The sequence below is a fragment of the Arvicola amphibius genome, chromosome 2 (assembly GCF_903992535.2).
Source record: "Arvicola amphibius chromosome 2, mArvAmp1.2, whole genome shotgun sequence".
NCBI classification, from domain to species: Eukaryota; Metazoa; Chordata; class Mammalia; order Rodentia; family Cricetidae; genus Arvicola; species Arvicola amphibius.
In genome coordinates, this window is record NC_052048.2 from 137,818,898 (window position 1) to 137,846,629 (window position 27,732).

Below are 27,732 nucleotides of genomic sequence, written 5' to 3' on the forward strand. Positions count from 1 at the left end.
AGAGGAGATGATCTTAAGGGTGAGGAGAGGAGCACAGAGAGGGGAAGCTGTACTTTGTGATTTGTGAACAGCAAGGAAGGACATTTGGGCACGAGCAGAATAGCAAGAGGGGCAGGGAGGGTAGGAGAAGTGATGAACAGAAACAAAGCAAGTCTAACTTTAAAAATAATAGAGAGGAATGCAACAACTATCCACAACAGCAGCAACACAGAGGATATAACCGGCAAGAGTTATCAGGTGAAAAAGAACACAAAATGAAGAATATGTGTGTATAGATTCTTCAGCTGTTACACAGTGAGGCAAAAATACCTTTGAAGTGAAACAATCATATATATTCAAAAATAAAAGTATATGAAAGATTTAAATGTAAATACTAGAAAAATTAAGGGAAATGATCCTATCAGCTAACACCGGGTGTCAAAAAAGAGATTTCAAAAGGAACAGGGGGATCAGTAGTTGGCATTGCTTATGGGAGGAGCAGCTGATATTCACTACATTAAAAACACACAAGCAAACTATAACCCTGAGGCATCCAGAGATTAGAGTTAGCTAGAGAGGCATTTGGATAACTTAAAACAGAATCTATCTTTAGGTAGAATACGGAAACAAAACAAATTTTAAAAGTTCATTAAATGACATGTAAAAAAGCAAATTTAGCAGTAAAAACTAATCAGAACAGAATGGAAATAAAAGCAAATGCTGTAATGCATCTGTCCATCAAAGCCTGAGAATCGGCTTACCTTCCAGGCTACTGAAGACACTTTCAGGTTGCACTGAAATCTGCCTATGAGCTGTCTAAAAGGTGCACACCAAATCAGCAAAAGTTGAAAACAGAACAAAAACCTAAATAAGGGTTCTTTACCATGGTGAAGATGTAACATGCAAAAAGTGAGTTAGCATCAGAAACATCAACTGCAAATCAGCAGTAAACCAAACCAATGAAGCAAAATTGCAAACAGTCTGTGGTAGGTCATTTCTACAGCTCCTGCACTCAGCAAGCAGAGGCAGGAAGAGCACAGGTTTGAGGCCAGCCTGAGCTCTACAGTGAGACTCTCAAGCAAGAAAACAAACAGACCAATTCTAGGACCGAAAATAGGCACAGAATCACAGTGTTTCAGCTGCAGCTATGCAAGTAAAAATCACCTAACCAAAAGGCAGGACTACAACAGAGAAAAGGCTCTCCTCAGAATCCTAATACTGAAGACATACAGGGAACATCTTCAAAATGGCAGCAACAGAAAGTGCTGGGACCTAAATGACCAATTCAATGATCCTGAGAATTAAAGTCATGACAGATGGGACACTAACAAAGCACAGGCCAGAGCACATCACAACTGTCAACGATGACACTGACGGACAGAAGGACAGATAGCCCCTAAAGAGTGTGGGGACAACAGCTCTGCTAAGGGCAACAGAGAGAAAAGAACTGACTTTCTTTTGTGAATGTAAACCAGATATCTGGAAATATGGAAAATATCAGAAATCAAAAGAGCAATCTTCCAAAAGATCAGCAAATACAAAAACAGGGGAAGGAAAGACTTAGTGACAGCCATACAGATGCTAAAAGTTTCTGCTCTAATCTGAAAACGCAGATTAAAGTAGATGGCTTTCTATTACAATATGAATTAGGAAAGTAACCAAGACTAGAGAGGGTGGAACATAGTAAATATGTCAAAGGTCTGCTGTCAATTACAGGAAGGCTGTAACATGGGATTCCACCCAGCTGCTAGGGGATGAAGTTAACTACAGGAAGCTGGCAGACCCAAAGGCAAGACAGACAGACCCTGAACCCCAAAGTACTAGCCAATCTCACTTATAAGTGAGATCTAAGAAACATAAATAAGCAGATTTTGGCAACATTTAAAGTAAAACCCTAGTTCAAAGGCAAGGGCATTTCAGCCATGTGGTGGCGCACACCTTTAATCCTAGCACTTGGAGCCAGAGGCAGGCTGATCTCTTGAGTTTGAAGCCAACCTGGTCTACAGAATGAGTTCCAGGACAGCCAGGGCTATGTGGAAGACCCTGCCACAAAGAACCAAAGACAGGGACATACCAAGGCAAAAACACCTACTGACAGAATTTCTCAGTGACAGCATTACGGGCTATGAGGGTGAAAGGTGCTTGCTGCATGAGCCTGAAAACCCAAGTTCCATCCCTGGAACCCACGACAACTGAGTTCCATCCCTGGAACCCACGACAGCTGAGTTCCATCGCTGGAACCCACGACATCTGAGTTCCATCCCTGGAACCCACGACAGCTGAGTTCCATCCCTGGAACCCATGACAGCTGAGTTCCATCCCTGGACAACTGAGTTCCATCCCGGAACCCACGACACCATGACAGCTGAGTTCCATCCCTGGAATCCATGACAGCTGAGTTCCATCCCTGGAACCCATGACAGCTGAGTTCCATCCCTGGACAACTGAGTTCCATCCCTGGAACCCACGACAACTGAGTTCCATCCCTGGAACCCACAACAACTGAGTTCCATCTCTGGACAACTGAGTTCCATCCCTGGAACCCACAACAACTGAGTTCCATCCCTGGAACCCATGACAGCTGAGTTCCATCCCTGGAACCCATGACAGCTGAGTTCTATTCCTGGAACCCCTGACAACCCGAGTTTCATCCCTAGCACCCAAGCAAAGTAGAATTGGAGAACCAACTCTACAAAGCTGTCCTCTGACCTCTGCAGGAGTGACAGGTCAAACATACCCACACACAAATCGTACTTTCTTGCATACAATGATAATGAATAGAATTATTTTTTTAGCTGTCACCTGATTATAACCGCACAAAATACGTCATGGCAAATGATGAAAGACTCAATGGATTCCAATTAAAGTCAGGAACAAATCAGGAATGAATATGGCTGTCACTACCTGATGTCATCACTCCAGAGGTGGGAGTCAATTCAATTATTAAAGAAATAAAGCATATATTTATATATTAGTTGGAAAAAGAGGCTCACTTGCCGCCCCCTCAATAATATGGCAGTGTATATGGAAAGCCTAAGAGAATCAGTAGAGAAATAACTTTGAATCATAAGAAAAACTTTAAAGGGGACTTCAACACCAATAACCAAAATCTCAGCATTTACCTCTGAGTGTAGAAACAGCTGCAGGAATACTGCAAAGAGACAACTGTGTTCACAAGTCAGCCTGAGAATATGGAACCGAATGTACGAGATGCCCGGGTAAGACAAGGCTGAGCAACAGAGACGACACTGAAAAAACACACTTTACTTTCCAGCAGAAAAGACCGAACACCAGACAAATGTTAACTCGGTCCGTGTTGTGCTGTAAAAACTTCAGTGACCTCGGTGAAAATACCAACTCATTTGCTTTTAGGAACTGGGCAGGAGACTCCGAAGTTCACGTGCAAGCCTCAAGTCCTTGGATTATAAAAGGATAAAGCCACACCACTGAGAAGAACAGAGAGTGACCTGGGTAATGAATCTGAAAGCCACAAACAGATGAATTTTTAGAAGATTTGGCTATTTTTTTTTAAGACACTGCATGTAGGAGGAGGGAAAAGAAAGATATGTTACTCAAGAAAAACTATTGAGAACACTGGATAACTAGAAACATAGACGAATGTAAGGCTTGCCTTGGCTTAAAATAAAATCCAAAGTACCAAAATTTTAACTTCTGAAAGAGAAAACTATCATGATATAAAAAACATAGGAGATTAAAAAACCCTTCAAGGCGAAGTGTGGAAGAGACTGTCAGTGGGTAAGAGCTCTAGCAAGCAATGAAGCAGCAGAGACCCAAATTTGTATCCTCAGCTCCCATGTAAGAAACTGGTCATGTCTGTGTAGCCCAAGCACTGGAGGCTGGGACAGGAGGATCCTGGCCAGTCTAGACAACAAGGTGCGTTTCGGCATCACTGAGAGTCCCTATCTCAAGGGATTAATGCTGAGAGCAATAGAAGACAACATTGATGTCATCCTTTCGTATTTGTATACACACAGGTGCACACACCAGTACATCCATACATATATGCCATGCACAGATGTGTCACACACATACATATGTACACATACATGCACACCCCACAACCTATACATACAACAGAAACACATAAGCTTTCAAGATAGGGTTACTCTGTGTAGCCCTGGCTGTCCTAGAACTAACTCTGTAGACCAGGCTGGCCTCGAACTCACAGAGAACTGCCTGCCTCTGCCTCCCGAGAGCTGGGATTAAAGGCCACCACCACCCAACCAGTAAGTCCTTTTAAAAGCCATAAGAAAATATTTCTGCAGTTAATAAGTATATAAGTACATGAACCACAATATCAAAGACATACGTCATTACAAATTTGAGAAAAACCATAAAACTGAAACAAGCACACTAAAAATTAGGGGAAATTATAGCAAATTAAAATTACGGTAAAATGGCTTTATTTTCCAGACAGAGACTTATAAATTTGTAGAAAAGATCAATAATGTAATGAAAAATATGCGAGGGGCCTAAACAGATCATAGCTAAAGCAAAAGCATAGGTGACATTAAAACACGTCAAAGATGCTCAGTATTATTCATGAGAAAATGTGCGTCAAAGCCACAAGATACTACTGCGTGCCCATCAGATCAGCCAGGCTCAAGAGCTGAATAAGCACACACTAGAAACAGTGATGTGGGGGGTGGGGTGGGGTGGGGGTGGGGATGTCACCACTCGCTCTCATGCACTGACTAGAGAGAGTGGCGGGTCACACCCTCTCACACACTAGACAGAGAGCAAGTGTCACTCTCCCTCATGTGCTGGAGAGAGTGGAGGGGTCACTCTCTCTCTCACTGGACAGAGTGCGAGGTCAAATCTATCAAACTTTTACATGTGTTTTCCAATTTTAGGACTTTATCTTTGGGACACACCCACACTCATGAGAAACAGTATTTTTTTTTTAAATAGCAAATGACCAGATATAAAGTGTGTGCTCTCCTATCAACCGGATATTAAGGTAATTCATACCCAATAATGGTTAACTAGATGGTTGCTAAACAAGAATCTAGTAGACTCCAGGTGTGACATTTGGCATGGTCTCCAGGTTATAGTAAGGAAAAAAAAAAACAGTCAGCAGCGAACACCCACAGTCTGAGTAGGTTTCTATTTATGTTGTGTATTTATATCCATGTTTATGCTTACATATGTAGGAAGTGTCTGGAAGAACATGGGGCAGCTGGGTGACCTGAGAACCCTCCGCACTGTGCACTCCTTTGTATGTCCGAAGCATCTGTGCAATGTTACCTGTTTCCAAACTACGACCATGGATGAATCGATTAAACACGAGCCTTGCTAGCTCTGGGTTTCTTATTTGGAACTGTGAAGCTTTTTTTTTTTAAGCTTGATGCTATCTGAATCAGGAGACTTCTGTGAATAACCAGGAAGTATAGATAAATACAGGGGGAAGAAAAATCAAAGCGATATCTACAGTGTGCCAAGCTCTGCGGTTGAGCCTCATGGCCAGCTCCTCTGAGGACACCCACACAGTCATTACCATCCACAGGGTCAGGGGACTAGTCAAGCATGCTGGGATAATAGGCAGAGGTGGAATAAAACCACTCTCCCAGCATGGCTCATGGCCCTTTGGGGAAGGGAGGTCAGGGCAGGAACCAACAGGAAGGAATTGAAGCAGAGGCCTTGGAGGAATACTGATTGCTGACTTTCTCCCCAGGGCTTGCTCAGTTTGTTTTCTTCTTCATCCCATGGTCACCTACCTAGGGATGGCACTCCTCACCTACACCAACGGTCTGGACCCACTTACATCAATCATTAATCAAGAAAATGCTGCAACGACTTGCCTACAAGTCCGTCTTATATAAATTCATGTTTCTTCTTCCTAGATAACCCTAACTTGTATTAAATTGTCAAACTGACAAAAAACAACACCACTAACAACAAAAAACAAAAACAAACAAACAAAAAACTTAGCAGCCAACATACGGCCGTTTCAGAAATTGTTGGAAACTCTCTTAATCCCAAACTAAAATTCATTACTTTTTCTTATTTTTAAAGACAGGGTCTCACTGTGTAGCCTCGGGTGACCTAGAATTCCATATGCAGACAAGGATGGCCCCAGACTCCTGGATCATTACATTAAATGAATAAATCCAAACAGCAATTTTTAAAGTCCAACATTTGATAGACTCTGGGGGAATAAAGAAGCCCCGTGTTCCCGTAGGAGCAGAAACCAGCGAAGCACTGCAGTTTATGACTTAACAATGCTCTGGAATCCGAGCTGAGCTGTTTCAGGTGTCTCTCTTGGCGTTGGGTGGAGGAGTGGCAGGTGAAATGGCACGTGTGTGACCACAGCCACGGCTGCGGGGAAGCTGTGTGATGGAACACGGGCGACTGCAATCGCACGCTCCATGTGTAATTTTAAATTGGTTTTTGGTCATTGCAGACTCACAAACCTTTTCCTGTTAGCACATTTCCATGGCTACCACATTCAGTTATGGGACCCACAGCTTACAGAAGTATACTCTCCTAGATATGAATCATTTGTGAGCTCATTCCAGCTGGGAATCAATTCTTGCCACCCATTAAATGAGGAGCTCCATAGGATGCTAGCCACAAGACACGCGGCTTGGAAATAACGACAGGGGGCTTTCTTCCTTCACTAGAAAATGTGGAGCCCCAGTTCCCACAGATAGATATCCTGGGCTATTGATCTTTAGTTTACACATAGGCACAGACATAACTTACATGGATAATGTGGACATAACAAAGTCAAACACCATCCCTGCGAACCCGCTGAGCATCCATAAATGCCAGAAAGGCACACAGCAGACATCAGCCCACTCCATTTTCTTGCCTACCCTCTAGACCACTGCTAGTGCATTTCTAGACCTTAGAACAGATCCATCTGTGTGAAAATCAGAGCAACAACTGTGTGCAAAAGCCGTTCAGGATAATCGTTCATCTGTCAGGTTTAGTAGTTATGTCTGAGCAATTTAACTTTCCCTCTGCCTTACTGTGAGACAGAACAATGGAAACAAAACTATCTCATTTCGATATCAAGAGAATATTAAAATAAACATCAGCTCTAAGTGACATGAGACATTTAAAACCAATTTCTGTCATTAAAAGGAAATAGAAAGTATATTTCTCACCCTTTCCCTTGCTTCCTCCTCCTCCCTCCTTCCCCCCCCACCGTGTGTGTGTGTGTGTGTGTGTGTGTGTGTGTGTGTGTGTAAACATCTCCTGCTCTGATGGTGTACATTCATTTTTCTCTATAACTTTATTCCTTGGTAGTCAGGGTTGGTGCCTACTTAATGGACCTCAGTCTGGAAAGAGTTCAGTAGCAGAACACTTGGTTACCATGTACAAAGTCCTGGGTTTGGTCCCCAGCTGCCCAAAACAACACTGAAAGACATGGCTATAAGGATGCTTTGCTAAATAATTCATTAACAAGACAACAGCTCACATGTTCTGATCAAAAAATAGCAATCTACTTGTTACTTATACAATTCTCTCACCACCCTCCTCCAAAAAAAAATAAACCCAACTCTGCGTGACAGACGTACAATATCAGCCCCATATCCAAGATGTGGAAAGGAAGGCTCAGATATGTAAGCAATCATTGTGATAGGTAACAGCTGATACAGCACAAACCACAGGCCCCCTATGTCAGTATGATTCCAGGCCTGTGCTCTTCTGCATCCAGCCTTTGCCAAGTGCATCCACACATGTACTGTTGCCCACTGACACATGATAACTGAACATACTTCTGGGGCACAGCCTAATCTCATGCATGTGTAAAATGTGCATTTGATCACGCTTGACCATGCTTATTAAACTCCCACATGACTGGCTCTGTTCTTCCCCTCCATGCTCCTCCTCATCCTAGCCCTCCTATTGCTTCTTTGCAATGATGGATCAGAGCCAGGCTTTGCGCATTCTAGGCAAGGGCTCCAGCTACTTCTGGGCCACACCTCCAGGCCAGCATTATTATAATGGACAACAAGGAGAAATGAGAGTCTCAGGCCATCAATTCAAGGATGCAGTATTACTTGACAGTAAAAAGCCACGGCAGCCAATTCACACCGTACTGTGGCGGGTTCGCCTTAAATAAACTGTGTAAGACAAAGCAACCACTTACAAAAAGGCTGTCTCTGTATGATTCCACTAATACAATGTCCAGAATAGGTAAATCCAGAGTGAAAGACAGATGAATGAGGTATTCAGAGCTGAGAGGAGAGACCATGGTTTCTTTTTCGGATGCTGCCGCATGATTCTGCATATTCTAATACTCACTGAAATTAAATACTAAAAAGGGGCGATTTTCTTAATATGTGTAAATATCTCAGTGAAGCTGTAATTAAAAGGTAGTGTGGCTTTATTCCCAGCAGGCAAGGCAGAATCCAGGGCACAGAGCATCAAGAGAAACACAAGCACTTTGGAAACCTGAAGGCAATGAAGAAACCGCTTACATGGGTCACAAGCAAATCAAAAGGGTAAGAAGGAACTAGGGGTGGGTCTCCCCTGATGGGAGGGGTGGTGGGCTGGAGTCAGCTGTGCCCAGTGCGGGGTGTGGCATGCTGTTCACAGTGACAAGTTACCAGCGAGTTGGGCTATGGGCTTTATTTTGTAAGGTTTTAGATCAAAGGCATGAGGCCACCTCCTGGTGACTTTTGTTCACCTATACAATTGTATGTTCATCATCATCAGGAAGGCAGGTGGGCATTCAGATCCAGGTGGGCATTTCTGGTGACGTTCCTGCAGGCTGCCTGTGGAATAGGATGGAATATGGTCTGTAGAGAGAAAACGGCACACATCCACACTAGCAAGGGAGATGGTTCATCTGAGTGTGACACCAATGGGAAATGCTGGGTGTCTGGAATTCGGAGAAGGACAAGGCCAGATAAACAGATGAACTCCAGGACACTTAGCCAGACCACCTCAGTGTTCAAGAAAAGGGTGGGGGAGGGGGGCACAGGCAGATAAAAGTGAGTTTGAGCCTTTGAAGTGCTGTGGTAGGGACAGGGGTAGTTTTGAGATCTGGGAAGGGGCGGAGCTGGCTCAGAGATCTAGGAACCTCCACGTAGACCACACTTCCCTTTGCAGCTCTCTGCTATGGAGATCTGGAATGTGTGACATTTAAAATGACTGAGTCACCTTTGCGACTGCTAATTAAGTCAGGGCCGTGACTAAAGAAGGCACTCCAGTCTCTCTACCCACTAACCACCCCTTCCTCTAATTGGGGGGGGGGGGAGATCCACCCAGCTGGAAAGATTTGCTTTCTCCGATTCTTATACTTGAATGATCTTGGGACATCATTCTGTTAAGGAGATGTGAATGGAAGTCTAGAGAGGTCACCATCTTCTGAATAAAATGGAAGAATCTCCAGTAGGGACAGCTCCAGTTTAGTTACCGTGCCCGCCTTCTCTTTACCTAGGCTATCTATGCAAGCCTGGAGATGCAGCAGCCATCTTGGGACTGTGAGGCAGCCAGATTTAGGATGAAGTATTGCAAATTAAGGAGGGAGAAACAGAGATGAGAAGGAGCTGGTCCTGTTTGAGCTCCTTGCTCCCAGGCAGCCTTTACTGGAAAGTCTGGCTCCCAGCAACAAATAACTTGTCCCCTTTTACGGTAGATCCAGATGCATACACTTTTCCTGTTTGTTTTGGCTGCTGAATGCAATCCCAAAGGAATCAAGTTATAGCTGGGCATTTTGCATACACACACACACACACACACACACACACACACACACACACACGAGGTGGGCCAAAACAGTGTGACTGTCAATATTTCAGTCTGAAAATGTTTAAAACACAGCATCACATTCTTTATTTTTCCCAGCAGTATGTCTCCTTTCTAAATTGGAAGTTAAAGCTGTCACTAGTGTGGGGGCGGGGGTGGGATTGCTCGGTTGTTAGAACATTTGTCAAGCAAGCATGAGGACCAGAGTTCAGATCCCCAGGACCTAAGTAAATGCCAGGTGGGATGGCCAGCCTATAATCCAGCCTTGGAGGCCTAGACAGCGAGACTAGCCACATTGATGAGCTCTGGGTTTGATTGAGAGAGCCTGCCACAGTTAATGAAAGGGATGTGTAGTCAATGTTGAGCCCTGTCAATCTTGGGCCTCCACAGGCCTGTGTGTCCATGTGCGTGCACATCCACATACATGCGCCCATAGACATGCATGCACATATATCTACAGTAAAATGGAAAATAATTTTCAGGGACAGCAAAGCAGTCCCTGTTAATGGGGTTGTGCTCCTAAACACCCTCAGGCCTTTTCTGGTTAACTAGTGGGGTTCATTTCATGTCCACCTGAGTCTGCTAAGGATTAGCGTCTCTGGAAGGAGGAGTCTTAGCAAGTCTCTGGACCAAAGTGTCCTGGCCTTTACACGGGTGCTCATCTGGGCTGCGCTCTGGCACACCACCCCCACAACTACAGTCAATAAAGGTCCAGGAAACATGCACTGTCCTCGGCCACAAAACTCCCATTGTCTGTAGGCAAGGCCATGCTAAAGACTTGGATCTCCATGACAACAGAGCTGGCCTTAAAGACCTGCCAGGGAAAAGCTTTCTCGGGTTTCAGGACCTGGAAGAACTGGCAATTTGTCTATGTTTATCTCATGGTTGCTGTAGATTGGTAAAGTTTCCCTTTTTGCTTTGGCTGCCTGGAAGCTCTGATCAGCGTTTGATTCCCCTCTAAAAACTGCATTCACTGAAAGTTTATGAAAAGCACCAGGTGTGGTAATCATAACAATCTATAATCTGTTGAGAATCACCGTGTGTACAACACTGTCCTATTTACCCTAGCTGGAAGGCCTTTTCACCATTCCCATTTTACAGAGAGAAAACTGAGTCACACAAAATTCAAGGGGTTTGCCTAGGATCATGCAGCGAGCCAGCGATAAACTCAAGCCCGGGAATTCTGAAGTAGACACCACACAGACAACAATCAGTTTCTGATTTCACAAGCTGAATCTAAAAATCCTCAGCCCTCACATCCCATCTCTAACATCAGGCCAGAGGATCCAGGGCAACAGAGAGGGCTATGGCAGGAAAAGCCAAACAACAGATGATGGAAAGGCTCTTGGACCACTGTAAAAGGCATTCATTCATTCATTCATTCATTCATTCATTCGCCAGCTTTTAGGGAGTATCTGTCACATGGGTTTAGCATCTGCTCTCTGGGAACTGAAATAAAGCAGAGCCTAGGACCAGGATGTGGTGGGGTTAGGATGAGGTGCTCATAGGCGTTCAGAGTGAAACAGCACACACCACATTCTGAGAGCAGTTTAGTCCTTGGCTTCTGAGTTCCCGTAAATGGTGGGAGGGGCTGAAGATATGGCTCATGGTTCTGGGAGAGGGTCTCAGTTTGGCTTCCAGCACCCACATCAGGCCTACAGATGCTGGACTGTGAAGGCACCTGCACATATCCCCCTCACCCCGACACACATAATTAATAATAAATCTTAACAGCAGATGAAAATGAAACAATGGGAAGAAGAAGGCGAAGCTCCCTATGACGGCTCTTGGGATGGCTTCCATCTCTCAGACTCTTAGCCCTGGCAGGAGTTAGTCATTAGCTTTAGGGACAGTGGACAGCAGCCAGGGTGCCTTGCTCTGACAGCCGTGTTCAGGGATCTGAGGTCACCTGAGCCTCCTCCCAGCTCATCCTGGAGCCGAATCTAACTTCCGTTCCAAAGATGGGTCTGGTTGTTCCTTCTGGGTGCTGCCATCTGAAGCTCGTCCTGTTACTGGAATCCACCACCCATCAGGACGGGATGAACAGTCCTTCTGGATGCTCCGGAACACTTTCCGATGGTGTCTGGCTCACTCAGTGCCCACACGGCTTTTTATTTTTTTACCATATTCATTCTGTTCCATTTTATCCTGCTTGATGTGTGAATACTGTTGTCCATGATGCAATCCCTGCTGCACACCTGGCGCAGGGAGAGCCCCTCCCTAGGGTCCCCCACAGGAAGGAAAGAGCTAGCTCAAAAAGCAAAGGGAGCTTTTCAAAATGCATTAGTGGCTGGAGGCAGGGAGCAGCGTGCAGCCTGCCTGCTGAGCGCCATTGTGAGCGCAAAGGCTCCAGGGCTCGCTATAGTGGCAAAGGAACTAATTAATCATCTTCTCATCAAGCTGAACTCTGATTTACTAATTTCCTCTTCGGTTTGTTTTGTCATATGCTATCAGCCATGTTAGTCAAATATTACAATTCCTTTCTAAATATTCCAGCAGCCAGATGGCAGCAGCACTTCCTTGAGAAGGCACAGTTCACTAGGAGGTAACTTTGTGACAGACTGTCGGCTGAGAGGGCCCACCCATACCCGCCTTAGTGGTCCTGCTCAGTGGTCTCTCCCACTAAACCTCACAGTCCCCACAAGTACAGTCAGGAACTTGTGGTAAAACAAAATGTTTCTATGTCTTTAAGTTCGGGACTTAGACACACACATAAGGTCACTAGCTCACACACCAGGGCAAGTTTCTCAGGACTTCACGTCATTTTAAGATGTGACTGTGTCCTGAAAATTTATAACATGTGCAGGTAAATTAATTTCATTTCTTCCATTAAGTTATTTTTGTAGGTTGATTTTACATTTTTTATATAAATTCGCACGCCCGCGCGCGCGCACACACACACACACACACACACACACACACACACTGCATTGAACTCTGGAGGTCAGAGGACTACTTGCAGGGATCGTTTCTCTCTTTCCAGTATGTGCATTCTGGGAGTTGAATTCAGACTTGGCACAGGTTCCTTTACCCACTGAGACACCCTTTTGTAGATTTTTCGGTCTTAGCACCAATGGACAGATATCTGTCAACCAGAGAAAGCAGGGAGAGTTGAGGCTTCCTGGTGAAAACTCTGGTTCTTCTGCGTTACTCTCATTTGGTGTTGCAGCTCTTCCCCCGGCTCCATTACTCCTTTTTTTTTTGTGGGGTGTGTTGGAATAACTGCAAACTCTCAACCTGTGCTGTATGGTTGCTGAACAATAATCGCCTAAAAAGAGCGTTGCCAGGCTGGGCCAGCTGGCTGTCTCCCATTCCTGAAACTGAATGTTCTTAGACACACACACTCCTCCACCCCTTCTGCTGCTGGCTGCTGAGTGGAGCACCGTGTCACAGCCGTAAGTGCCTGAACACCGAGGCTCCTGGCAGGACTAAAACGGGGTGCACAGCAGCTCTTCAGCTCTAGTGAGGCAGCTCCACTCCTCCGCCGAGATTAGGGGACCAAAAATTGCACATGTAGGGTACATTCCTAGTGTGAAGTCTACAGACCCAAGTCCCTATCCTCGGCTTCCTTGAGCAACTCAGTTAACCCCTGTCTATTTCCCAGCAGTGAAAAGGCACAATTACAGGGAACTGCTGAACTTCAGGTTAATACATGCGGGGGCACCCTACAGTACCCAGCCATTTCCTGTGACGTCTACTCCATCTTTTTTTCTCCCCTGCCCTTCTCCCTGTTTTTCCTGATTTGGTTTTTGTGGGTTTAAAATGCATCTCTAAAGTACATTAGCTGGGAAGCTTGCAGCAATCTGGGCACTGCCACGGCCAGTGCCCTTCAGCATCAAATGTTCACTTAAGTTGTTAATGAAGTAAAAAAAAAATGGCAAAAGTCACGTGCACAAATCCAAAGCACATAACTTCCTGATTGTCTATGTATGTCTAGACCCAAAGCGCCTTGAAGGCCTGCCCCAGGCAGGGGGAAGCCCAGAGTCAGCCCCCTTGGGGTCTCTCCCACTGCTCTAGAGATGACAGCTTTCAGAAGAAGGCTAGTGGTAAAAAGCCTTGTCTTGCAGAGGAAGGGCTTCATTTCTAGCACCAACAGGGTGGCTCAGATGCATCCAACACTGCAGTTCCGTGGGTCTGATGCCCTCTTCTAACCTCCAGGGGCACTAGGCACACACACGGTGCCTAGACATACATTCAGGCAGAAAGTTAAAAGAGGGAATCTTTAAAACAAGGCTGGAGTGCCTATGATGATTACAATACCGACTGAGGGATGGTACACCTCTTCCGATCCTCTCCGAGGTGACAAAGGATTCTAGCAAGGAGGAGACCGAGGCATGCAAACTTTTTAAATGACACAGGTCTGCCCAGCAAAGGTGCTCATTTGCATCTCAGGACCCCAGGCACAGACAGTAGAGTGGAATACCAACGTCCAGTCAGTAGCGTTCCTCGGAGTGTCCTCAGAGTGTCAGAGATACTTCTAGTTTGTCCTTAGGCAACTGGACAGGCTTCCTGGATTTTCCCGCAGAACAGCTGTCCAACTAGAGACCCTCGTTCTCATACACACTCTGCTGGCACTCCAGGAGTGCAAAAGGCACCGTTCCCGAGGAATGGTGCCAGCCACCATGCCCCTCTCCCAAATTTGCCACCCCCTTTTGAGCTCCTGATTATGCATCCAGGGGAACGGCCACGGTTACCCAATTTTCCGTACCTCCAAAGGACTTTAAAGACCACTTGTGGCCTGCTGTAAATGGCTAGAGATAATGGATAGACACACACTCTCTGACCTCTGACCTCTGATGAGTCAGGTCACCTGAGCTCTGGCTCAGCTCTGTCGCCAGGAGCTGTGTGACCTTGGATAAGTCACTTCTCAGCTCTGGAACTGGTTTTCTCCCTGGCGGCTGCTCCAATAACCTCAAGTCCCTTCCTACTGTGCAGGTTCCCTGATCTATTCTATTCACCATGGCCCTTCCCAGGGACAGCTCCAACCTCAGAGAGACCTACCCTTTTGTTCTCAGTGGGTGGCGTGAGGAAAGAAAGCAGAGTCCCTTGGGGCACCAGGCTCAGCAAGCCTCCACGCCAGAAGCTGCTTTCGGAACAGTGCTGTCCTGGGAGGTCACCCGCCCTGAGGTAACCTGGTAGTCGCCTTGGTCCCTTTCCGACCCGGTGCGGGCGGGAAGCGGAGTAGCCGGCGCTAGGGCTACGCGGAGCTAGCGCCTGGATCGTAGTTAAGGCTTGGGACTGCAATCTGGAAGGGTCCCTGGACACTCTCAAGCGCCCTATGTCTTTGATACCGCCGAAGGCCACTCCTCCTCGGGACTGTCCCCACCACCCCTTCGACAGCAAGCGTCGGACACTCCACCCGGGGCCCGGACTCAGCGGAGCCGCTACCTGCAGCTGGCCCTGGCCGGGCGGACTGGACTCGAGCTGGCGCCGCGGTCTCCGTCGTCCCCGCTGTCCACTCTGGGTCTATAGACCGCGCTTGGCGTTGTCGCTGCGCGCCTGGCTGAGCCGGTCTCTGTGTTCCCCGCTCGCTCCGGGCCAGGCTCAGGCGCTGCCGGGACGCGGAGGCGGAGCCGTCGCCCCCACCTGCTTGCAGCGGCCGCCCCTGAGCCCCGCCGCCTGGCGCACGGGGACGCGGCCCAGCGGGCGGGGTCGCTTTGGCACCCAGGAGGCGGGTCCTGGCCGCGCGGTGCACCTCCCAGGTACAGAGTCCCAAGTAGGAGCCTCGGGAACAGTGTGGCCTAGGGCTGGAGTTCTCCGCGCCACCTCGTCTACGCATTCCAAACATTTTCCAGCCTTCGCTAAGCCCCAGACAGTGCCATAAGCAAGGGGACAAAGGAGATCAGAAAAGCTTGTTGTCCTGATGAGAACAATTCTGGGCCCCGGGTGGAGTGTCCGAATGAGGTACAATTCAGAGCCAAGAGGATAGCCAGTATGCACAAGTAGAGGGTACCCAATTCAGATGGGCTTGGGCTGGGTAGAGAGGCTTGCTCCCGAAGAATACAAGGTGAGCACAAAATATCCTGGTAACAGGGAGGTAAGTAGCTTTAGGTGGGGCTGAAGGGCAAAGAAGGCTATTTGAAAACTAGAACAAGCCTTCAGAGTGAAGTTGGGTGGCCAGCAAAACGCTGCCCTACTTCACTGTCCCATGGGCTGGTGCTTGGAGGGTGCAGAAGGTCTGTGCCTGAGGCAACATGCACTGTGCTGCTTCAGGGGCAGCAATACAGGCCAGCGGTGTCTCGTGTCTTAAGCATCCCTGCCAATTTAGGATATCCTGGTGCAATCTTAACTGGCCCTTCAGTGTTTGAGGCTCTTTTGTGAGCTTGTTGCTCTGCAGGGTCCTACAGTGTGCTAACTGAAAAGGGCAGGCTCTCTGCCTTTATATTTGACTCCAGTGCTCACAAGGAGGTGTTTGGGAACACACACGAGGGAGTCAGTGTCAGCATCACACGGTCAAAGTATGTATACCCAGAAGCCCTCAGCTCCTTCCCTGATTGCTCATGTTTATAGCCTGACAGGCTTATGGTTCTATCAAGGATTAATAATACACTCAGGACGTCTTTCACTTTTGTATTGACAAGTATACAGCTTTCTCTTTTGATTTAGGTGGAAGAGGGTTATGTGTAGAAACACGATCCTGGACGTGAGGCCCGCAGGATATACTTCAACTAGGAGCCCTTAACCATTCTGCATGAATAATTGCTGTTTAAGAAGGCCGGGTCCCACCCAAGGACACTCTTCTCCGTTGTTAACCCTCACTCTCATTACTTGGCTACTTGTGTTCAGATTTCAAAAGCTCAATTGTGCAGAGAAGATTATTTTTCCACCGGCCTGTAGAAGTCCCACCAGGTCTTCCGTGGAGTCTCCCAAGCACAGACTAGTTGCATGGACATAGTTGTTCATCTTAGGAGCTGGGCAGTTGCTGGAGGACACGGTATTTCAGGTTTTAAAGTCCTTAGTGCCCGGTGATGGGTACCTAAGGAGTGGGGCTGTTTGGGGTTGAAATCATCATGAGGTTTTTGTGTCCAAGTGCTCAGTGTCTCACGGAACAAGTGGTTTTCCCTGCATCCCTTTCCTCTGGCATTGAGAGAGGATCAGTTCCCTTAGAGAAGTTCCTCAGAGCTATGCCTAAGCTACTCTCCCTCTACTGTCCCCATCTTCTCTATGGACAGAACTCAGGATGGTGACCGGTCAAAGACTAAAGACTGTAAGGAACAGTACCCTTCCTGATCACCTAGACTTTCTTAGAAAACACACTTGCCTAACTGAGTTCAATCCCCAGTACTACCAAAGTAAAACAAACACCCCCAACAAATAACAACAATAAAAAAAAACTTGTCATAATGCAGGCAGTAGGGGCAGATGTGATGGCTGGGCTAGTAAAGACATTTGTTACTAAGTCTGGGGACCTGAGTTGGCTTGATTCTGGCCAATGAGCTGGAAGAAGGAGTTGGGTATGTATATGTGTGCTTATGTGTGTCTTCTCTTACATTCCCTATTCTTTTCATGCTTCAGTACCTAGTGATGATTCAACTAGATTTCAACCAAGAAACAACGAATGCCAAACAACACTATCAGCAACGACAGAGTATCAGAGTATATTCTGATATAGACAGTGTTGTGTTGCTAGGCACCGAAGCTAAAGCTAGCAGATGTCCACCTCTGGACTACTTATTAGGGCAAAAGAAAAAGTTGCTACTGTTTGTTTAAGCCGCTGATGTTCTCTTCCTTCTTTCCTTCCTTCCTTCCTTCCTTCCTTCCTTCCTTCCTTCCTTCCTTCCTTCCTCTTCTTTTCTTCCTTTTTTTAATCCTTTCAGAACACTAGTATTTATTTGTTTTCTACACATCCTGTTCCAAATAAGGACAGTCTAATTTGGAAAGGAACATTTTTAGGGGTCCAGTTTTATGGTTAAATGTATTCCTAAAGGAAAATGTAACTTGAAAAACAACAAACCCCCCTATCTGCTCCTATCACTCATGAAACACCTCCAGTAGCTCACCTTCCGCACCTCTGCTGTGACAAATATATTTCTAGGTATATTCCTGTCAATTCTGGAACTTCTTGGGGTCTTTAGAAGGAACCCGAGGGGTTTAAACGGCGTCATTTCACCACATGTTTATAAACCAGCTGTTGCGCAGTGGAACGGCTCTGGGGCGCAGAAGACAAAGATGGATTCACAGGTCTGTCCTCTGGGAAGCAGCAGCTTAGCTTAGACTGCAGGAGGTGAGAGGAGGGTGTCGTTCTGCGTGATGGATGAGCATGTTCTGGATGGAGAGCTAACGCAGAGGAGGCGATAGATTTGGGGGAGGCAGCCTGCCTGGTGGGAGAGGGAGGCAGTGACACCTGCACTGTGCTCCCATGAATGCACAGACATCTCTAGTGACAAGGACCGGGGAAGGAGAGGCATTCAGGGAAGTGAAAGCCCGAGAGAGTTGGAACTCCACATGTTGTCTAAGACTGAACTCATGAACTTTATGGAAAACAAAGTTTTTACATAAACACGATAAACTCATTTTGGGTTTAATGGGTCCTGAGAAATGTCTGTTCTGAGGTACCTACAATATTGGTCAACACACGTGTCCTTTGTCACCACCAGTCACTACCTCCTGGCCAGGAAAATCACAGGTTTGGCACTGTTTTGTCTTTTCTAGAATTTTATATGCTTGAACCATATATGATAGCTTGAGACTTATCCATATGTTCTGTATGGTTTGTTTCTTTATACTGCTAATTAGTGTTTCATTGTACAGATCCGCCAGTGCCTGTTAGTGGACATTTGGGTTGCTTCTAATTTGGGGATATTATAAATTAAGCAGCTTTGAATATTCATGTAACAGTCTTTTGTGAATAAACACTTAGTTTTATAAGTCATTAGCATTTAAAATAAAAATGGCCTTGGGACTGTAATGAGACACTAATTCACACCCACAAAGATAGCCACAATGAGACCAAGATGTGGTGTTGGGGTGGTGCACACCTTTAATCCCAGCACTCAGGAGGCAGAGGCAGGCAGATCTCCAAGTTCAGGCCAGCCTGGTCTACAGAGTGAGTTCTAGGACAGCCATGGCTGTTTATCAGAGAAACCTTATCTTGAAAGATAGCCAAAATGAGACATTGGATAACAGCAAGTGTAGTTAAAGATGTCAGCAACTTGGAAGCCTCGGCAGTTGCTAGAAAGAATATGGAGTGGTGAGGTCTCTGCGATGGTTTATGTGCTGATTATGTCTCAACTTGCCAGTTGGGAAGAGGAATCTCAATGGAGAAAATGCCTTCATCAGATTGGCCTGCGGGCAAGTCAGTAGAACATCTTCTTGATTGATGATTGATGTGGGAGGACCCTGCCCACTGTAGGCAGTGCCACTCCTGGGCATGTGACTCTGGGTTTTATGAGAACTAAATCTATGAAGAGCAAGCCAGGAAGCAACATTTTTCCGTGGACCCTGCTTCGGTTCCTACCTCCAGTTGGCTTCCCTAGATGACAGACTCTAATGTGTAAGCTAAACAAACCCTTTCCTTCCCAAGCTGCTTTGCTCACGGTGTTTATCACAGCTATAGAGAGCAGACTAAGAGAGCTTGGCTATTCCCTTCAAATGGGAACAAGCGCAGCCATATAACCCAGAAACTCTACTCCAGGTCATATAGAAAGAATTGAGTAGAGGACAAACAGAAACAGCAGTCCTTCCTGATCCGTGAGGGTGCTCCCAACCTCCATGAGTGTGAAGCTGCAAGCAGGACTGAGTCCAGGAAATCCAAAGATGAATCTGAACTTACAAATAAGGTGCAGTAAGACATGAGTGAGAAAAATGAAATAATTTTAACAATACACTGCGCTACCTCCCAGTACTGCCGGTTAACTAGAGAAAAGCTCATCTCCTTTTACTCTGTGGTTTGAAAGGACTGAGTGCAGAGGAAGACGGTGCTGATGGGCCTGCCGAGGCCCCTCCTTGCTTTCCAGGCCTGTCACCTCCTGGGGAGATTAGTTTTCTTCACCTGTTTTCTCAGCGTCTCTGTAGTTCAGAGTGTCCATCATTCACAAAGGGACCCTATCCTCTGTTTTATTTCCCCCCGTTGTTGTTGAAATGCCTGTTGGAGTTACAGAGATTCATAGTTTATAAGGGCTTCCCCTGTGTTATCATAGTGATCACCAGAGCAAGCCCAGAGTTCAGTGATGAAAAGGAACCTCAGAGGTTAACAGGCTTGTATAAGTCATGGGACTTCTGGGGATACGAGCTGCACACAGAAACAAACCCACCAGACTGCTGTCCCACTGCCCAGCCCACAGCCTACAGCAGCTGGACACATGACACATGATGTCTCAGCTCAGTGGTACCCAGTGGTCCTTCATCTTGGTAGGCACTACCCTATCACAATGGGAGCCCCTTTAAGAGAATCCCATCCTCCTATGTCCCTTGCTTCTGCTAATGACACTAACATTCAGTGATGCTCTCAAGTTCCAAACCGGGACTGCCCTATCATCCCCCTGATTTCCATCCCTGCCATATGATCTGTCACCTTCTGCCTCCCACACCCCTTCTGCTCCATGCCAACTCCTGCAGCTGTTGCTGGAGCTCATGTCTGGTCTCCTGTCATCACCTTCAACCTGGGTTCACAGCGCTCCGAGGCCCTGCGACTTCTCTAATCTTTCTCAAGGGCAACTTTCATCATCTAACTAGCCTGCTAGCAAGCCTTAGTCATTCCCTTCTGATCTCATGTGCAACAAAGCCTGAGAAAGTAGTGCTATCCATAATGCAAGACCTCTAAGGCCAGCGCCATCTCATCTTTTGTCGCTTACCCTAAAGCTACACTGTACTTCAGCTAAGCCCCTGGATTCACTATCTGCTCTTCTGACCACCCCCACCCAGGCCATTTCTTTGTCTCAGAACACCTTCCTGCTCCTTATTTTCTAGAGACGTCTTCCTCCTTCCATATTCCCTCCTTTGAGAAAGCCTTCTGGCCCCTCGTGGTGGGTCAGGCCTTTAACATGGAAAACCCTCCTGTCTTTTCCTGTTTCACCACCCAGAGCATGGTATGGTAGCTGTTTACTCATTTGTATCCTTGGAAGCAGAAATGCTGTCTTTGTTAGAGTGTTAGGACCACTATAGTACCTAGCATGCCCCAAATCACAGAACAAGCCAACATTCAATCCTTGATTTAGTAGGTTAGTTAACAACAACAAAAAAAAAGCTTCTTGACGCTACTAACATATCCAGGAAAAATTCTGTATAGTCTTAGAGGTGACAAGCCAGCTAATGTGAATGCTTTCTTTCTCTCTCTTAGTGAGCCAGGGCTCCAACCTCACTGGCACCGTGTAAAGCCATGGCAGGGTAATAGGTCAAGGACTCTCCCCTACTGCAGCCCTGAGTCAAATCTCTACTATGTAACTTTTTCTTTATACTGAAGAAAACTTTCAAACAGCAGCAACATAGAAAACAAATGTTCTGGCAAAACAGCAGCCCAAGATTATACAGACACATTCTAGATTGTTCAGCCTTAGGACTCTCTGTACTCACACTCCCTAAACAGAGAAGCTGTCTGAGGAATCATCAAGAATGACCTGACCTCAGAAGCCCTGCATCAGTGATGACAACGACATTTGATAATGTGATGTTTGTATGAAAGTGCCCTTTGACAGTGTCAATGGGGAGGGAGGGGCTCCTCTCACACAAATGTTGGTCCGTTAGGTGCCCACCCAGACCGTGGTTAGTCAGGTATCCAAAGAGAGCCTTTGTCTTTTCTTTACCTGTCTCACAGGTGGCACGTGCAAATATAAGCTTAGCCGTGTGTTTTCCTGCCATGAGGTTGGTCAATGTTGGCCAGAAACAGTGCAAGGCTCTCGGAAGAAAGGGTACCGACAGAAAGTACAGAGTGTCTGTCCAGTCGATGCACATCGGTGCTCCACCATGAAGTAAGAGAAATAACCGGCGTGGGAACTCCTGACAAGAGATGAAGATAAGCCAAGGGACTCAGTGACGCTGTTCATTAACCCTTCGTGGCTGTCAAGTAGAGTCGTCAGAACTACCAGAAAGGTTGAAGAAAATGACACAGATTTGAAGAGAAAGGGCGTAGGCTGGGCTGTCTAGAATGTGACCTCCAGTACATCTCTGTACAGCAGAGATCACATGGTAACGTAGAGGAAGCCGGGAAAGTAGAGTTGGAAGTTCCTTTAGGACAATAGGCCAGAGCTCACTGTCTCAGAGAGGAAGGGAAGCAGGGGTGGGCAATGTCCTATATATGACAATATATATATATATATATATATATATATATATATATATATATATGACAATAAATATGGCGAGAACTAGCATTTGTCAGTAGTTCTTATCTACAAGTCAAGCTGGGATTCCCTCTTCACCGTGCCCCATGCATCTTCCAAATGTGGGCAATGGAAACTACTGCCGTGTTTGGCTGTTCTCTGTCCCTAAAGTTTCCTGGGCTGAATGCTTGGCCCCCCCATTGTGGCGAGGTTTAACAGGTGACGGTCTCTTTAAGAGGTGGGGCGTGGTGGAACATGATTGGAGAGCACCTTGGGAAGGGATCAATGCTAGGTTCACACAGGGGTTTGGACTGAGTTTACTTTCACAGAGCTATTAAAGAGCAAGAGTCACTCTGACTCTCGACACATGACCTCTCTGGTTTGGATCTGTTTCAGAACATCCACCATGTCGTGACACAGCTAAGGAGCCTTGGCACTTGTCAGCACCATGCTGTGTAGACTCTCCAGACACCAGAATCATGAGCCAGGTGAACTCACTTCATTTATCCATTGCCCAATGTCAGGACAGAGTAGCAATACATTACACTTGCCCAAATCAAACTAATAACCTTTGGTGGCAATTCCATCACCGAGTCCATTAGTGGTTCCCTTTCTTCCCCCAGGAAGGCAGCCACCGTAATTCCTTTGGCTTGAAACAGAAAATTGTATTTAAGGTCTATTTCGTTTTCCTTTATGAAACAGTCCACGTCCCTTTGCTCCTTCAGAAAGAACTGCAAAATAAAGAAAATTACAAATCATCCCTCACAAGTTTGTAACACGGATAACCATGAACAGTGTTTTGGCGCCTTTTCTGAAACACATCTCCATCTAACATGTGTGTGCACACACGCTCTGTACCCATTGCTTCACACGACATTATAGGTAGATTTTCTTGTCGTCAGTCAGCGGTAGCAAAGGGGAACTCCTGGCAGTGATGTTGCTGTTGAGGACAACTTAATCTTAAAATCCATGGTTAATTTGGGGTGAGGCTGGAGGCTAAGAAGTAAAAGTCTGTATTTGTGAAATAAAATGGTAGTCCTCCTGACAGGAATAAGGATGCTCGGGAAGGGAAGTCTGTGCCCCTCCTTTGGTTATCAGAGGATTGAATCAATGGTACCCAAGGAATTGAATCTCCCCAGGGGTCTCCTACTAGAAGAAGGGAAAGGCTGGGTCCTGCTGCCAGCCAGAGGAGGAACTTGTCTCCTGGGGAGTTTCCACACAGTCCTGACAACAACTTCTCAGACCACCTTGAAGGACTGAGCAATGATGCCTAGTGATAAGCCTTCCACTTACCCTCTGTTTCCCCTAGATGGTGGCGCGTGCGTGTTTGTGTGTGTGTGTCTGTCTGCCAAAGCATAAATGTGCATGTGGAGGTCATAGGACAACTTGCAGAATCAGCTCTTCATGTTGGTCTCAGGGATTGAACTCAGGCCCACGGGCCTGGTGGCAAGAGTTTTTACTTGAAAAGCCATCTCAGGGTCTATTTAAAACCTCAACCTTGAGTCATGAGTCCCAAAGATGGACTCGATGGGGACAGGGTCACTAAGCCTTTGCTTCCTCTTCCCACGGTGCTCACGTGGACTCAATCACCTTCCTCTGCTTTTCACTGTGATGCAGCTAACTAATTGGCTAATTGAGAGCAGGTGATTGGGCCTAGCTTGTCAGGGCTGCCAGGAGCCCAGCACTGACCCTATCAACTCTAGATGGCAAGCCACAAGCTGGCAAAAGCAGAGAGGTTGTGGGGCTCAGCTACAGTAGAACGAAGCCTCTGCTCCTTCTCCTGATTGAGGTCAGCACAGGACTCCAAATTAACCAGTGAAGCAGGAGAGAAGGCTCTTAGGTTGCTCAACTTCACACACTCACAAGGCCCAGTGTCTCTTCAATTGTTGTTTGAAAGGCGAGAAAAGCTTCTTAGGGTTCTTCAATCAACTGCCCTTCAGGAGAGAGCCAGCACAAAAGGAAATACCTCAGGTCTTAGACATGTGTGAAAGAACACAGACCACAGGTGTTCTTGTCCTTGTCAGCCAAGAAACAGACGGCTTTGAAGAAGCTTGTTCCCGGTGACAACCTTGGATGGTGAGTTTTCAAATACTGCCTATCGCAGACGGGATGTTGGGTTAGCTGTCTCCTCCCCTCACTCAAAATGACAGATTCTTTCTCTGTACACTTATCTCATTAGTGCAAATGGGCTTTTTTTTTTTTTTTCTCGTCGCCAGTGAAACTGGGTTTCTAAGGACCAGAAATTTCACAGTCTGAGTTGAGTAAACTATTCCAGTGGATTCTAAAGCCTTCAAACTAAATCAGTGAAACTGGACAGAAATGCCATCTGTGTGTGTGTGTGTGTGTGAGAGAGAGAGAGAGAGAGAGAGAGAGAGAGAGAGAGAGAGAGAGAGAGAGAGATCGATCTACTTTCCTAAGATAAGTGTTGAAATTGAGATGATGAACCCCGAATCCTAGACTCCATAGGATAATGTGGAGGGTGGCATTAGGGCAGTGCCCCACAACCTCTCTGAGTTGATAGGGTCAGTGCTGGGCTCCTGGCAGCCCTGACAAGCTAGGCCCAATCACCTGCTCTCAATTAGCCAATTAGTTAGCTACATCACAGTGAAAAGCAGAGGAAGGTGATTGAGTCCACGTGAGCACACTGGGAAGAGGAAGCAAAGGCTTAGTGACCCTGCCCCCTCGAGTCTGTTTTGGGGACTCATGACACAAGGCTGAGGTCTTAAACAGACAGTAAGCAGACCCTGAGATGGCTTTTCAAGTAAAAACTCTTGCCACCAGGCCCGTGGGCCTGAGTTCAATCTCTGAGACCAACATGAAGAGCTGATTCCTGCAAGTTGTCCTATGACCTCCCTATGCACATGTACGCTTTGGCAGACAGACGGACAGAGTGGCCTATCAACTGCTTTTCTAGTCTAAAATCTCAAAGTCTTCCACATTTAAAAAACCAACCAAACATACAAACAAACAAAAAGTCAGGCCTGCCACAGCCATAGCCCACTTCCTGGTACCATTTTCTATATTAGTTACTTTTCTATTGCTCTGATAAAACACCATGAGTAGGCAGCTTTTAGAAGGAAGCATTTAACTGATTTCACTGGCTTATGGTTTCAGAGGGTTCGAGTCTTCAATGATGGATCAAAAGCTTGGCAGCAGGAGCAACTAGGAAGTCACATCTTAAGCCACAAGCAGGAAGCAGGAAAAGCTAAGTAAAAATAGTGTGAGCCTTCTGAAACCTCAAAGCCCACCCTTAGTGTCATGCCTCCTCCAGCAAAGCCACACCTCCTCCAGCAAAGCCACACCTCCTTCCTAAATATTCCACTAGCTGGGAACTAAGTAGTCAAACACTGGCGGGGGGGGGGGGGGGGGGGGGGGGGGGGGGGGGGGGGGGGGGGGGGGGGGGGGGGGGGGGGGGGGGGTGGGGCATCTCCTCCAGGTCTTATTTGTTACCTGGTCCTACTAAAGAAGTTTGTGCTCTGGTTGTTGGCTCCATGTCTGTGTGGAAGACCAGATGATGACAGGCTGCCCTGCCAGGGTCAGGAAGGGCGAGGCCCCTTACTGCACAGCGGTAGCACTCGCAAATCTTTCTTTCCTAACCGCAGAGGCAGAGTTTTTTCCAGAGACATATCTAACTCCCCATTAGGGTGCACTGAGCCTGACTGGAAGGTTGGGGATTTGTGCACCTTACACACGTGTTGAAACTCTGCTCTTGGCAGTCCCAGCTTGAGAGCACCTCGGGGTGACTTTCTTGATAATTTTAGCAATTGAAATTAAATCAGATGGATCAAAGGGAAGTTGTCTTTTCTTTTGCTAGGTAACTAGTCTTCACAGTTTGCTTGCCACTTTTGAGGAGGAAGAGGACAGAGAAGCCAAAGTCTAGTTTCACATGCTAAATACTGCTGTTGGCACTGTGATCAGCTCGCCATTGTAACTGCTGTTTCCTGTGAGGACTCTTGGCGCACAGAAGTGACCTGGGATAAAGGTCTATGAGAAAGTTAGCATTAGTTGAAAATGGTGTGCTGTATACTTTACACGTGTTATTTTAAGATCTAGTGATGACACTACTGCAAATCATATATTATGATAACTATCCCCTTTGTCCAATGAGGAAAAATGAGATACAAGGGGGCTAGGTGGATAACTTTGCCCCAGCCACCCTCAGACAATGAAGACAATAAAGTCCCATATAAGATTTGCCATCAGTGCCTACAGTTTGGTTTCTGTGAATTTACAGCCCCTCCTTGTTACCCTGCCTCTCTCCCCTGGGACACAGTGATGAAGCTAGCCGTCTTCTCTAACTGTCACAATGAAGAAGGGAGAGGACTCACTGGGAGTGTGTGAGGTGCTGTGTGAATAACATGGCGATTGTGCAAGGTGGCTTGGATTGGTGCTAGGAGGAAAGTCTCTTGGGTCAGGGGGCAGCAGCTGATTGGCTGACCCAACAGTATCCTAGTTCCCCTTTGTAAAAGCAGAAGCCCTTGGTAAAGGCTGGAACTGAGGGCCAGTCGCCCGTCTGGATTAGAACTTTATCCTTACTTGGGAGGGCATAGACTTACCAACACCACTTTGAGGCTGTTGGAAATCTGTGACTTCAGGGAGACACCTCCAATGTGGAGCTCGGCTTGGCTGAGTGACAGTGGCAAGTGTTTGGCTGTTCTGGGGCTGAGTTCTCTGGGAGAGGATGTCGCTGGCAGCCTCAGCAGTCAGGACACGTTTCTTTCTCACAGGGGACGAGGAAAGCTCTTCAGAGCAGCCTAGAATCTTTAGGACGGCTGGCGACCAGCACTCTGGTGATTCTGGCTCGAAAAAAAAAATTATTGAAATTGCCCATAAGGTTGGAGCAAATTTAAAACTCAAAGTGAAAAAAAAAAAACCAAACCCTTAGATAACAGCAGTTTCAGTGTAGCGTGAGAGAAATGGCAGGGCCCTCGGATAACGGCAGCTTTAGGTCGGATCTAAGACGGACCCACAGTTGACGGTAACTGCGACAGCATGAGGGAAAAGACGATGAAAACCTGCGACGTAGATCAGGCTCTGCTGGAGAAGCCGGGCTCAACTCCCTCACTGAAATCATGTGAGAGGAACAAACAAAACGCCCCCCCTCCAAAAAAAAAAAAAAGAGAAAAACACCCAAAGAACATCCAAACGATGAGCTGGAAGAGCATGTCATGTTGCATAGGAACTGGAAAAAGGTGTTCCTCGGAGGGTGAGCTTCAAGCGCTACCGAGTTCCATGCTCACTATCCCTCCAGAAGCCTCCATACTGTCTGGGTTAAAACTGCATCCAAGAATCCTTCTGCTGGCCTACACACTCACAGAACTTTACTGGCGCCATCTCCCGCAAGGGAGTCAGAAGAGAGCCAACCGGACCTGCCTGTTTGCCCGGGATAGCATTGTCTTTACACCTCTGAAGACTGTTTACTGTTGCTGCTCAGCTGCCCTTGAAGGATGGACTCAGAGTGACGGTCATCACAGGGTCCACTGCTGCCCCCCACATAGGGTCAACCTCACAGAGCTTTTAATGGAACTTTACAGGTCAGATAACCCCAGGCGGCAGCCGTAAGGCACCTATTGGCCACTGCTTCTCCAGCAGCATCAGAAAGAAGCAGTATTTCTCTCTGCAGAAGAGCAGGTGAGGATATCTTGCCTTATGGGAGGGCAGTCAACTTGTGATAGAGCCAGAATGAGAAAGAAGCTTTGTTCTAAAGGTGAAAGCTTTTTAGATTTAATGGGCTTAGAAGGTGAAAATCTTGCTAGCTCATTAGAAGGAG

At 46.7% G+C, this 27,732-nt stretch overlaps 1 protein-coding gene across 5 annotated transcripts in view; it reads right to left on the minus strand.

Moving 5' to 3' along the window:
• Wipf3 (WAS/WASL interacting protein family member 3) overlaps positions 1-15,308 on the minus strand; it is a 78,020-nt gene extending 62,712 nt beyond the window's left edge. For 4 of the 5 annotated variants that reach the window (XM_038320370.1, XM_038320366.1, XM_038320369.1 and 1 more), the window contains exon 1: positions 15,094-15,308. The gene's annotated coding sequence lies outside the window, so the exon portion shown is untranslated. Of the gene's footprint in view, positions 1-8,641; positions 8,730-15,093 lie in introns of all 5 variants that reach the window. The other variant, XM_038320367.1, reaches the window with a different exon arrangement.
• Between the last annotated feature and the right edge of the window lie 12,424 nt (positions 15,309-27,732).